Source organism: Aulostomus chinensis, chromosome 6 (assembly GCF_037954235.1).
Source record: "Aulostomus chinensis isolate RoL2024-O1b breed Wild chromosome 6, RoL_Achi_v1.0, whole genome shotgun sequence".
In the NCBI taxonomy this organism is placed as follows: Eukaryota; Metazoa; Chordata; class Actinopteri; order Syngnathiformes; family Aulostomidae; genus Aulostomus; species Aulostomus chinensis.
The window spans coordinates 1,420,326-1,432,303 of NC_141325.1; the positions used below are offsets into that span (position 1 = coordinate 1,420,326).

At 47.7% G+C, this 11,978-nt stretch overlaps 1 protein-coding gene and 1 long non-coding RNA gene across 4 annotated transcripts in view; one reads left to right on the top strand and one right to left on the bottom strand.

Annotated features, from left to right (window-relative positions):
- znf608 (zinc finger protein 608) overlaps window positions 1-11,978 on the bottom strand; it is a 55,882-nt gene that overhangs the window by 26,386 nt on the left and 17,518 nt on the right. The window contains exon 1 of one of the 3 annotated variants that reach the window (XM_086205701.1): window positions 11,609-11,658. The exons of the other annotated variants lie outside the window; for them this stretch is intronic. The gene's annotated coding sequence lies outside the window, so the exon portion shown is untranslated. Of the gene's footprint in view, window positions 1-11,608; window positions 11,659-11,978 lie in introns of those variants that run through there. 3 annotated transcript variants of the gene reach the window in all.
- On the top strand, window positions 2,970-3,656 carry LOC147259635 (uncharacterized). Its single transcript, XR_015116341.1, has 3 exons — window positions 2,970-3,157; window positions 3,341-3,407; window positions 3,525-3,656. It is a non-coding gene; the product is annotated as an uncharacterized LOC147259635 (long non-coding RNA).

Genomic DNA, 11,978 nt, shown 5'->3' on the forward strand with positions numbered 1-11,978 from the left:
AAAAAAGGTTGAAAACTTCAACAACATCACTTGTGACGTGCAAGGAAACCGTGCTCTTTCGTCTGGATCACCCTAACCGGAGGTCTTGGGAACAGCCTTTGACATGTTTGCATGAGTCAAGGAAGGCAGCTGCTCCTGACTTTTACTGTCACTCTGAACTTTGACCTCCCAGATTTTTTTCAGTTCTTCAACGACTTCAATGATGCAACATCTGGATATTGACCCATCCTGCAATTGTAGACGCTCACTTTTTTTTTTAAATTCCAATGGTACATCCACTTTTCCTTTCTAGTTAGAGTCTTTATTTCAGTTCGTTCTTCTTTTTAAAAAGGAAAAGATGGGAGGAGTTATGTCACTGACGGGCAGCAAGTATGGCGGACAGAGACGTTGAGTTCGTGGCAATGAAACACACCACGAGTTCTGTTTAACTGGGACATCAAAGCAGAGCCCATCTGTGTAAAAAGACGGGCAGACCCCTGATGGGTTTGTACACCTGTGGACTCACCGCCCCCCACCACCGCCGGGGCTGCTGAACCGCCTCAAGCTAGCACTGCTCGCGCACCTCACCAGGCCTCACTCATGGCAGTTTTTGCAGAAGGTGTAAAATACAAACATGGCAGCACAGATGGTCAACGCACAACGGCCGGTGAAGATATTTAGCAAAGGAGTGAAGAACAGGGGATCGAGTGCCAGCGGAGGAGAAGAAAGGCAGTCGATGGGAGGCAAACGGGGTGGTAATTAAGGATTAACGCAATTCGCTTACAGGAAGAGACGCGCCGCTCCGTCAGACCACCGTGCCTGCAGTGGCGTGCAAATGATAGAGATTAGTCCACAAATATCTTGTGATAGTAAATTAATTAATAGGTGATCCGATCGTCAAGAGAACAATCACGATGCATCCCATCTAATGGCTTTACTGGTTTTACTGGTTTCTAAGTGCTGCTGCTGGACGACGGTGAATATAAAAACGTTTGCTTGGACTGCAACTGCTTTTCTTCATGTGCTTTCATTTTTCCAGGAAGTCTGCTGACTGACGGCGAGTGTTTGAGCCCGTCAGCACCTCCTGACACAGATGGCGAGAGGCTGCAGGGGTCGAGAGAGAATCTGAAGCTGCTGCACTTCAACCTGAAGCAAGAAAACGCGGAGCCGCAACCACAAACGGAGCCGCACGTTCCCACAATTCTGCCTCCAAAATCTACAGTGCCACTTGCCACATTTCTTCATCTTCAGTGTTTCAATGTTCAGAAGCCAACAACTGACATCTGACTCCACCCATCCATCCACCCACCCATCCATCCATCCACCCATCCTTCTCCTCACTTCCTCCTGTATCAGTCTTTGTCCTTCCATGTTACCCTTGTTTCTCTCTTTATCTTGACCACTTCCTTTTTCCTTTTTTTATTCCACTCTTTCTTGGCTCATTTCTCTTCACCCTCGCCTTCGTTTTCGTCATCCCACTGCCCCCCCATTGTCCACACTTCCTCAACTTGTCTCCTCTTTCTTCCTTTTATCCTTTCTCATCTTTACCTTTCTCTCTGCCTCCCACATTATTTACTCTGCTGCCTTCTCTTCCTCCTCCTCTCCTCACTTCTGCCTTGCTTCACGCCTTTCTATTTCTATTCTGTCCCCGTGTTTTCACCCTCTATTTCTCCTCCCCGGTTACTTCCTCTGTCCTCATCTCTTGTCCTCATGTTCCCTCCTCTTCTCCTCCTTTATTTCGCTTCTCTTCCTCCTCCCCTCCTATTAAATTCCTCCATGAGCAGCCACACTGACAGTTTCCTCTTCTTTTTTTTTGTTCCCAGACAGAAATCATCCCTGTCTTTATTGTCAGGCTGCTGAGAGAGAGGTGTGTGTGTGTGTGTGTGTGTGTGTGTGTGTGTTTTCACGAATGGTCGCCATCTTTTTTTCCCTATTTTCCCTCTCCAGCCTCTCATCTTTGCCGTCTCTTTCAGTGTGTACACACACACACACACACACACCTTCTGACTGAAAGACAAGCTCTAATGGCATTTAAACCAACAGAGTGCGAAACAACGGATATTACTCACCGCCATAATAACTCCTGCTGCTGCTGCAGAACACGTGAAAGCTAACAAGCACTTCGCTTCTGCAGCAGCACAATCAACCATTTACCATCATTATTTTAGCCTGAATAAATTAATCCCCCACGGCCGCGGTGTTTGTGAGCGGCGCTTTCATAATGATGTAATTAAAAAGCATCTGAACAGAGACAGACAAGGCTGGCCGTCTGGCAGCTGATGTAACAGCAGAGATGCTTCTAATCTATCGACTCCGTCAGGTTACGACCAGGAGATGAGACAAGCTGACAGCCCGACCGCCGTGCACAACGCCATCAAGAACACGTCAAATCTTCAGGACGGCTTCTAGGAATGACCTCTTGACTCCCTCTACTCCCCGAAAGGTGCGTTTCATTTAAAACTTCACCAAAAAAAAAAAAAAACAGCAAAGCAAAGACACCGATGTTCGAGTCCCGCCAAAGCTAGCGCCATGAATGAGTGGTACAAGAAGTTTGAAAGGCTCTCAGTCACCGAGGTCAAAACAGCGACGCTATATGAATGCAGCTAATTAGCGTCTACCAGCTAATATCCTTTAGCATTCAGCCTGGAGCGCGACTGGTTAATGTGAACGCCAATCAGGACTCGCCACTGTCCCTCCCGTGCTTCATGATTTTACTGTAACCATGTAAATATGCAGACAAATCGCACTTCTAAGGATTTAGAAGGTATTTGACATCTTAGCTTGTCTCTCACAGACCTTAAATCAAATATTTCCGTCGCTTGATTGGGGTGAAAACGTCAGTTGAGATGTGACAGGAGGGAGGGGGAGGGGCTTGTCTCCTAGATACCAAACCACCCTTGTTCCCGTGATCTCAGTCCGTGCTCAGTACTTCGTCCATCATCTCCAAACTGCTTTGTTCCTGCTGAAAAAAAGTCCCGAGATGCCGGAGGGCCAAACGCCATCACGTCTCCCTGAAATTACAACGGGCACTGCTACGTCGGGTTCCCGCTGGTCGGGTTCCCGCTGGTCGGGTTCCATGATCACGTCGGTACTCTGCTGGGTGCTAAACATCCTGGACAGGCGCACACAGCTCAGGGAGTCATCGTCAAACATTTTGTGTCATCCTTTGACCCTGGAGGTAATTTCATCACACTGCAACACAAACCTGGAGTTTTGGCGCGAACGTTGCAGATGCTGGCTTCCTTTGTCCAGCACGGTCAGCTCTGGTGGAGCAAAACGACGCCGTTGTGTTTGCCGCATTTTTGCGTCGTCTCAGTACCAAAGTATCAGGTCATGTGACACAGCCTGAAACACCTTTTAGGAACAAGCAGCAACACAAAGGAAAGTGGTCCATCGTTCCAGTGAGGCTGATCAGTTACATGAACAAGGTTAGCCTCCCTCCATCTTGCCTGCGCTCCTCGCTCCCGTCTGAGCCAAAGCCAACACTCTGTTCTCTGGTCATGTAGCTCTCATTTAAAAACCATTCGCACTTCTCTGCTCCACAGACAGACCATCTCACAACGCCAAAACACTTCTGACATGAACTCAATTTCCCCTCATCGTGCAACTGACTGATCGATTCAGATGAAAGATTCAGATCTCAGCGGATGAGAGGCGCGAGGGCCGGAGCCACCCAGGAACCCCGCCGCGTTTCAAAGGAAGATGTTTTTGGGAAGTTAAATAAAATATGAAAGAGGATATGAGGTGATTCTGAGGAGGTTTCTTGGGGTAATGACGGACCCGCGAGGCAGCGATATGATAATGCCTTCTCAGCTATTTTGGTGTTTCCTGCAGCAGCGAAGGCTGCAGTGAATGAATGTGAAGGAGCAGCCTGCAGTGCAGAGCGCGGCGTGGGCGTTCGCTTGTACATGAAGCCTTTTCACGCTGCTGCCACTGATACTCTGATAGCTAATGGACTCTCAGTCGGCCTCCACATGAGCGCCTCTGAAATCACTCCAGGAGGATCAATACGGCCAGCGCAGCCCTCCACCGTCCTTCCTGTCTGACTTGACCCTCTGCCTGATAATCAGAAACATTTTTCTATTTCAAGTCAGAATGAATCATTAAGAGGCCAACATGCGTGACCAGTATGAATCTGTACACCATCACCCAGCCCCAACAGTCCTTGATTTCTATGTTTGCTTCTCCAATTAGCAGGTCATGACTGACTGGCAGCACGCAGATATGACAAAGTTACAGGTGACTGTGAGTAATACCAGATGATAGGACGCGTTCCTGGGCTTGTATTTAATGAGCTGTCTTGGATGAGGCGGTTCAGTACGACGTTCCACTATTTCAAATCAATAAAACACCGCTGCAAGTGATGTTTCTCCCTGAACGAGGGTGCATAAAAACCACGTGACCGTTTCTCTGGTTCTCCGAAACTAAAGTTCTGTTACTGATGGCCACGGTCACAAAAACAGGGCGTCTGCAGCTTGCAAGGCGCGCTGGTGGCCTCAGCTAGCCAGCTCAACAAGGTTTTGGTTTCTCCCTTGACAAGGCAGTTTCACCACCAAGGGGACGTGGGAGCTGGTGGCTAGGATGACTCGGTGATGTGGATGATGCACACTGAGCACAACTAGCATTCCCCGCCCCCATCATGGTAGCTGGGAGTGCTAGCATGTCCCATTTATTTCGATTGTGCAACCACAGATTTAAGAATGAAACATTATTGCAAGAAAGATGCTTCAAATATACATCAAGAGGAGAAGTACAAGTACAACAGCAGTATTCCTGTCCTCTTTTCTGGGACAGAGTACTGGTGGATTCCTCTTCTTGAGGGACGAATACAGACAAATGATCCTGTGGCCAAACTCAGTTTCTCGACTTCAAGAATCTCAGTTGCCTCGTTAGCATTCAGGATGAACGGGGTTGAATTCGGACTCGTCAGTAAACTGAAGAACTTACGTTCACTGACTCAACGCCATCGCTTTTTGGGAGCTTAAATGAGAGTTTGTTCAGGACTGAAAGAATGAACTTCTACACCTGCAGAACTCCATCACCAGGTTTTCTTAAGAAGTGATAGACAGCCAAGACGAGAGAGACAAACAAAAGGACATTCAGGGTCAGCCACCCTTTCTGGAAAAACCCCAGAGCCTCCATTTTTCCTAAATTCCCCAGAGGGCCACTTCCTGTTTCTGCCTGTCTGATTTCCTTGTTTCTCGCCAATAAGCTGCCGTCAATCAACCGGCTGGAGCCCACAAACCAAACAAAGCGGATCTCACCTACTCAGAAATGAAGGGAAGTAAATATTTCTCAACATTAGAAAACGTTCCTCAGGACAGAACACGGGAAGGTGCACAGACATAATTCCTCACACAGAACACGCACCGTCAGATGCGACACAAACATTCCAGATTCAGCCACTGATTTTGATACAATCCATGCAGATATACAACACAGTCTTTAGGAGCTGAAGAAGAACCATCTCTGGCTGCCTGTCAGGCTGCAGCTCCAGACAAAAACCCTGAGAGCATAAACGGCATCCAAGTGCTGCTAATGACCTGGACTCACATGATGGTGCGAGTCCTGCTGAGGGTCGCTGACCTCTGACTGATGATACGTCTCAAGATAAACATGAGAAAATCGTCTGGCTCAACAAAGTCTCAAGAACTGCAAATACACACACGTTAAGAAAACACTTAATTTTCTGATTAATTTGCATTTTTAACAGAAGTTTCATTTGTTCAAGTTTGGTGCGAGTGACATGGACATAATCTCACGTCCTGAGGTCAGAGCTTCCGTCTCCCAGTAACGATCGAGATCCTGATAGCGGAGGACTTCTCTGGATTCTATGAATCTCCAGTTGTGATAAAGTGAACTGAGCTGCGGTGAAAGGCTCTTCCTCTTCTCCTCTGAGCAGCTCAGCTGTCACTAATAAGAAGAAGATTTAAACAAACACTGTTGGAGTCCAAGAGACAGAATTATCCAACAGTGCAGCTCATAAACAATGTTGCTCATACGAATAGAAAACCAAAACAGAGATCGTCCGTGTCACTGCTAACATCAAATACTGCGGAGGAGCAGCTCTGCTGCACCACCGTAGAAACCAGGGAGGTTGCTGTCTTTTATCACATGTATTGTCATATCTCACAGCTGTACTTCAAGGCCTCTACCTACGTTTTGTACGACGCCAATGATTTAAACACAGACAGACTGAACTTCTATAAACAGAGTTTCTCGGAGGACAGTTGTGCACACTTGTGTAACGAGCAGATCTACCAGTCAAACAGTTTAATGTGTCAGGAAATATTTCCATAAGTATTATAAGAAGGCCTGCACATGATTTTCATTCACACCCACTTAATATTTCCTGAAAAATCCATCAAAAAAAGATCTGTAAAACCTGAAATCACCAGAATTTGTCTTGACATGCTTTGGACCCTTGATCAGGCTGATGGAAAACCTCCAAACGTCCTCACAGGGAAAAAAGGCAAAACCTCCAAGAGCTAGAGAGGAGGGGCGTCCTGCCTCGGGACGGCAGACACAGTAAATGTTGCAAGTGTGCAATCAAAGTTTCAAAATCTCCCAATGTTAGAGAACAATCTTTAAAGACCGTGCCTCGTCTCCCCATGTTGGTGCGATCCAGACAAACGAACAGACGTCAAAGCAGGTGCCCACTTCTCTAAACTCAGCTTTGAGACAACAAAGCTCTAGTGTTAGCATACCTCTTAGCATCCCTCTGTCAAAAGGGGGTAGGTGTGTATAAACAAAACGATGTCATCGAGGAGCGCTGCTAAATCACTGGAGAGCTCTGCTCAATGGTCCATGAACACCTTCACACAGTTTAAGGAGCGGGTCTGAGAGCTCCCGGTCCAGCTGCCTGGTTCGAGTGTGCTAGGCTGGCGTTCTTCGAAGATTCTGGTTGGGATTTTGACAGAGAAATCCATCACTTCACTAAGATTTTTTCAGTTTGAAAGCTGGACAGAGGGTCACCAGCAGTGAGGTTAGAGGTTCTCCACCAATCGATGGGAGGGTTTTATTTGAAGGACACAGCTGGCAGTTATAGTTTCTGACTTCTGGAGCCAAAACTCAACGAGTCAATAACCCTAGAAAGACAAACTAAAGAAATACCATGCTGTCTCTAACGACGCAGTATCAGACTGTCTCCTGGTGGACGAGGCTCCCTCCCAACATGCACCTCTCTCATCGTCTTTTCCATCCTTGTGTTAGGTGCCAACATCACCACCGAAACAATGCAAAATGGTTAAACCCACCAGGTGAACCGTCACCTGAGCTCATGGGGGTCATAAACAGGATGTGATGTTTCCATCCAGATGAAGAGGAAGCCGCCCGAGTCCAGAGGACATGGCGGATGGGGTGGGGGGGGTTGACAACCAGGTTAACGCCACTGTCAGCGATGAGAGTTCAAGATGAACCAATCAAAGCGAGAGGGAGTTGTGTTGGTTCATGTTCCGTCGGCCTGTAGGGATCCACGCTGACGGACAGGAAGTGATGCCGCAGCTGCTGCTGTCAATCAGACGAGTGACAGAGCTGTGTATCGCCGTGCCGATGTCAGACAGAGCAGCAGCTCTTCTTCTGTCTGCTGGTGCAGGGAAACAATCCCCGACAAGCCCAAGCCACGTTTGAATGACCAGCTGCTGCTGGATTCAACCAGACTTCCGTCGGCGAAGGCGCTCGGTCATATTTATCAACGCTCATGATTTAATCGGATCCTCTCATTCTCTTTGATGTAAAAAACAAAAAAACAATCCAAACAGCAAACCCATTCATGGTTTGTTCTGACTTCCTGTAACCACTAGGTGGTGCTATGAGCACATGGATGTCTTCAGGCCAGGTCTCTGACCATATGATGCCCGTTACTACAGCTTCAACATGGCCGCCTCCTCGCCACAGTAACCTCTCGGTCTTTACAGTGACCCATCATCAGGTTCTGACCGAGAGAGTAAAAAAAACAAAACAACTCATTTCCTGTTGCCACCAGGAGGCGCTATGACTCTGACCCTAAATTTTACAGGTTCTTTGATAATGCCCTGGATTTCTCTGATCCACCTGACAGACAAACGCCACTGACAGCAGGAGCTCCTTCAGCGCTGCTCTTCATCCTCCATCTTCATCATTTGCACATTTCACAATGCACCAAAAAGGTTCGATTGTTGAGTTCGAGCTGCCGGCACACACGTGTCAGCCGTCCTTCTGGTCACGTCTCAGGTTCGTTCGGTGTCTTTGGTTGTGAACCTGAAGCTTTATACATTCAGGCCCTACGCTGTTGTACTACTGTGCAGTACTACAGTATTGTGTGTACTCGCTGTCTGTTCTCACCAGCAGGAATAAAACAACTTAGTCCCATGTTAGTTTAATTAAGTGCATCATAAAAATCCCACGTTGTGGTCAGACTCTAAGCTGATTAATTTATTGAAACGCGAATGTGAAAGAGCAGCCAAACAGACAAACCTGACAGGAAGTGACACACATCTGAACCTCAGCCTGACTCGATCGGCTCCGCTCCAGAGCAAAGAAGCAGCTGACATGTTTGCAGTCGAAGAATCAGACCCTGGTGACGGCTTAGCGATGATGCATTCAACCAGTCAGGTGCAGAAGGGTTCATGTTGCCGTTTGAACCGAGGACGGAGCTGTCAATCATTATCATACACTCTGTTTCAAGCGCCTCGCTTTGCATGGAAACGTCGGTCTGTGTCCACAACTGGAAACACCAACAGAGCCCTAACATCAAGAAACAAACAGGACGAGATCCAGTGGGTCCTCCTGATCGGGGATGGACATGTGATGGCGTGGGCGTGAGTCACGTTTTCCCAGCTCGAATAATCGCATGAATTACTTGAGAGTGGGCTGGCAAGGCCCCATGGAGGAAAATCTATTTTAAGAACTCACGTTAAACAGCAGCAGCAGCAGCAGCAGCAGCAGCAGCACCACACACACACACACACACACACACACACACACTAATCATATGATGCACTTCGTCAATCAAAACAATAAAAGTTACCATTTAGGCTGAACAGTGATTCACAACTACAGACGATCCAGAGTAAGTCAGTGAGGTGATGGAGACGCTGCAGTGCGTCTCCAACTTCCTCCACTGTTATTCAAACCTTGAAAATCAATAACCAAGCATAGCAAACACAAAAAACTACATTTGTGGAGTAGAGGGTTTGGAACCAGTCCCTGAAAACAGATCATCCATCCCACGTTGGGTATTGCAGTTTTACTGCAAGTAACAAATCACAGGCAAAGAGACGAGGAGACACAACCAGTCCACCCACCTGGAATATGACAAGAACTGCAATAGTTAGCAGTGCTAAGCTAACGTTAGCCTATGAGGGAACTACACCAGGGTCATGTGACCTCAAGGTCACCACCACTGAGCTTCAGGCTTCTTGTGTTTTCCTCTGATGGCCTTTAATGACCTCCACGACCTCTGTAGGCTCCTCCAGACTCTTGTTAGCAACCCAGGTTTTTAAGACTCCACCACTCCAACATCCACCAGTCTGGTGTTTACTGGTGGATCTGATGTAGAACTGAACCTCCACCATCCACCAGTCTGGTGTTTACTGGTGGATCTGATGTAGAACTGAACCTCCACCATCCACCAGTCTGGTGTCTACTGGTGGATCTGATGTAGAACTGAACCTCCACCATCCACCAGTCTGGTGTTTACTGGTGGATCTGATGTAGAACTGAACCTCCACCATCCACCAGTCTGGTGTTTACTGGTGGATCTGATGTAGAACTGAACCTCCACCATCCACCAGTCTGGTGTCTACTGGTGGATCTGATGTAGAACTGAACCTCCACCATCCACCAGTCTGGTGTCTACTGGTGGATCTGATGTAGAACTGAACCTCCACCATCCACCAGTCTGGTGTTTACTGGTGGATCTGATGTAGAACTGAACCTCCACCATCCACCAGTCTGGTGTCTACTGGTGGATCTGATGTAGAACTGAACCTCCACCATCCACCAGTCTGGTGTTTACTGGTGGATCTGATGTAGAACTGAACCTCCACCATCCACCAGTCTGGTGTTTACTGGTGGATTTGATGTAGAACTGAACCTCCACCATCCACCGGTCTGGTGTTTACTGGTGGATCTGATGTAGAACTGAACCTCCACCATCCACCGGTCTGGTGTTTACTGGTGGATCTGATGTAGAACTGAACCTCCACCATCCACCGGTCTGGTGTTTACTGGTGGATCTGATGTAGAACTGAACCTCCACCATCCACCGGTCTGGTGTTTACTGGTGGATCTGATGTAGAACTGAACCTCCACCATCCACCAGTCTGGTGTTTACTGGTGGATCTGATGTAGAACTGAACCTCCACCATCCACCGGTCTGGTGTTTACTGGTGGATCTGATGTAGAACTGAACCTCCACCATCCACCGGTCTGGTGTTTACTGGTGGATCTGATGTAGAACTGAACCTCCACCATCCTCCAGTCTGGTGTTACTGGTGGATCTGATGTAGAACTGAACCTCCACCATCCACCAGTCTGGTGTTTACTGGTGGATCTGATGTAGAACTGAACCTCCACCATCCACCAGTCTGGTGTTTACTGGTAGATCTGATGTAGAACTTAACCTGCTGGTATCTCCAAACCTGATTTCAGGTCTCTGACCTTGACGGGAGGTAAACTACTTCCGGGTTGCAGGACTCATTCTCTGACATTTCCGTCCTTGCCCTTCATTGAGGGATTATTGAGGTTCTTCAGGGGCCATCATTTGTGCTACAACCCCAAAATAATGTCAGTTCTTCTTGTTTTGGGGAGTAAATTCATCACAGGAGTGAATCCTTGAAGCGCTGCGGCTCACTGAGTGTTTTACTGCTGAACGGGAACCCTTCAGATCGACTGATAAACAAAGCAGACCGATGTTCCTCCTGTCAGCGGCGTCTGTCTGCCAGCAGCAGCGAGGACGCCTTGTTTTTTCCTGCCTTGTCAAATCCTGCATCTAAAAAGCCTCCATCTGGATATCCTCCATCTCTTTCCCTCTGCTGTCACCTCTGGTTCCTCCCTCTCTGTCACACGCTGCTCCTAACTTCACCTCTGCACGGCCTCCTTCCACCTTGCACAAACCCTCATTTTCGTAAACAGCAAAATCCTGCAGCCTGTCAGGGGGGACGGGTCCACTGAGACCCTCGGCCGCAACCCGTCCACAGATTTATTTATTGCAGTATTTCGTCCCTGGTGAAGAATGTACAGTAATATCTGTACGTTGTTGGTATCAGAAGACATTTTTACGTTGGTTTTGTTTTCACGCTCCGTGAGGCTTCATTTCTTCACTCCTGTCGGCTCATTGATGATTTGATTGGTGACTCGTCACTGAGTCAACCGAGTTCTTAACTTTGTTGTGACTTCCAATCCAAGTCTATTTCATCACACTGGATGAAATTCCATTTATTGCCAATTAATCCCCTGACAGGTGTTTTAGGTATAAAATAAAACAACACGGATTTCACAAATTCACAGTGTTCAAAGAAGCTTTCTAACATCACCACGAGAGCAGCAGCGCCGGCCAGGGACTTCAGCTTGGTGCAGTCCAATGTTTCCCATTAAAGCCAGAGAGGTGACATGGTGATGGTAACACGCATCAATGATGTAAATTTACCTCCAGTAAGAGGAGAGCTGGAGACGATGGCTCTGAGAGGAGGAGGGGGTCTCCACCAAGGATGGAAGCTGGTCAGCAGAGAACATCAGCAGACAGACGCAGCTCCAACAACAATAGAAACAAACAACCCTCCATCTAAACATCCGTGTGTGTGTGTGTGTGTGTGTGTGTGTGTGTATACACTCTGGCTTCTTTGTGGCCTTCCCAGCTGCCTCTGACAGACTGGATGTGCACTGAATATCAAAAATACTGGAGCGTTTCTTCTGCTTCAGCTGCAGTGGTGGAGGAGTGACGGACCTGGTGTTTCGGTTTGTGTCGTTGTTGTTATTGTTGTGATTGATTGTTGGTCTCCAGACAATAAAACACGCTG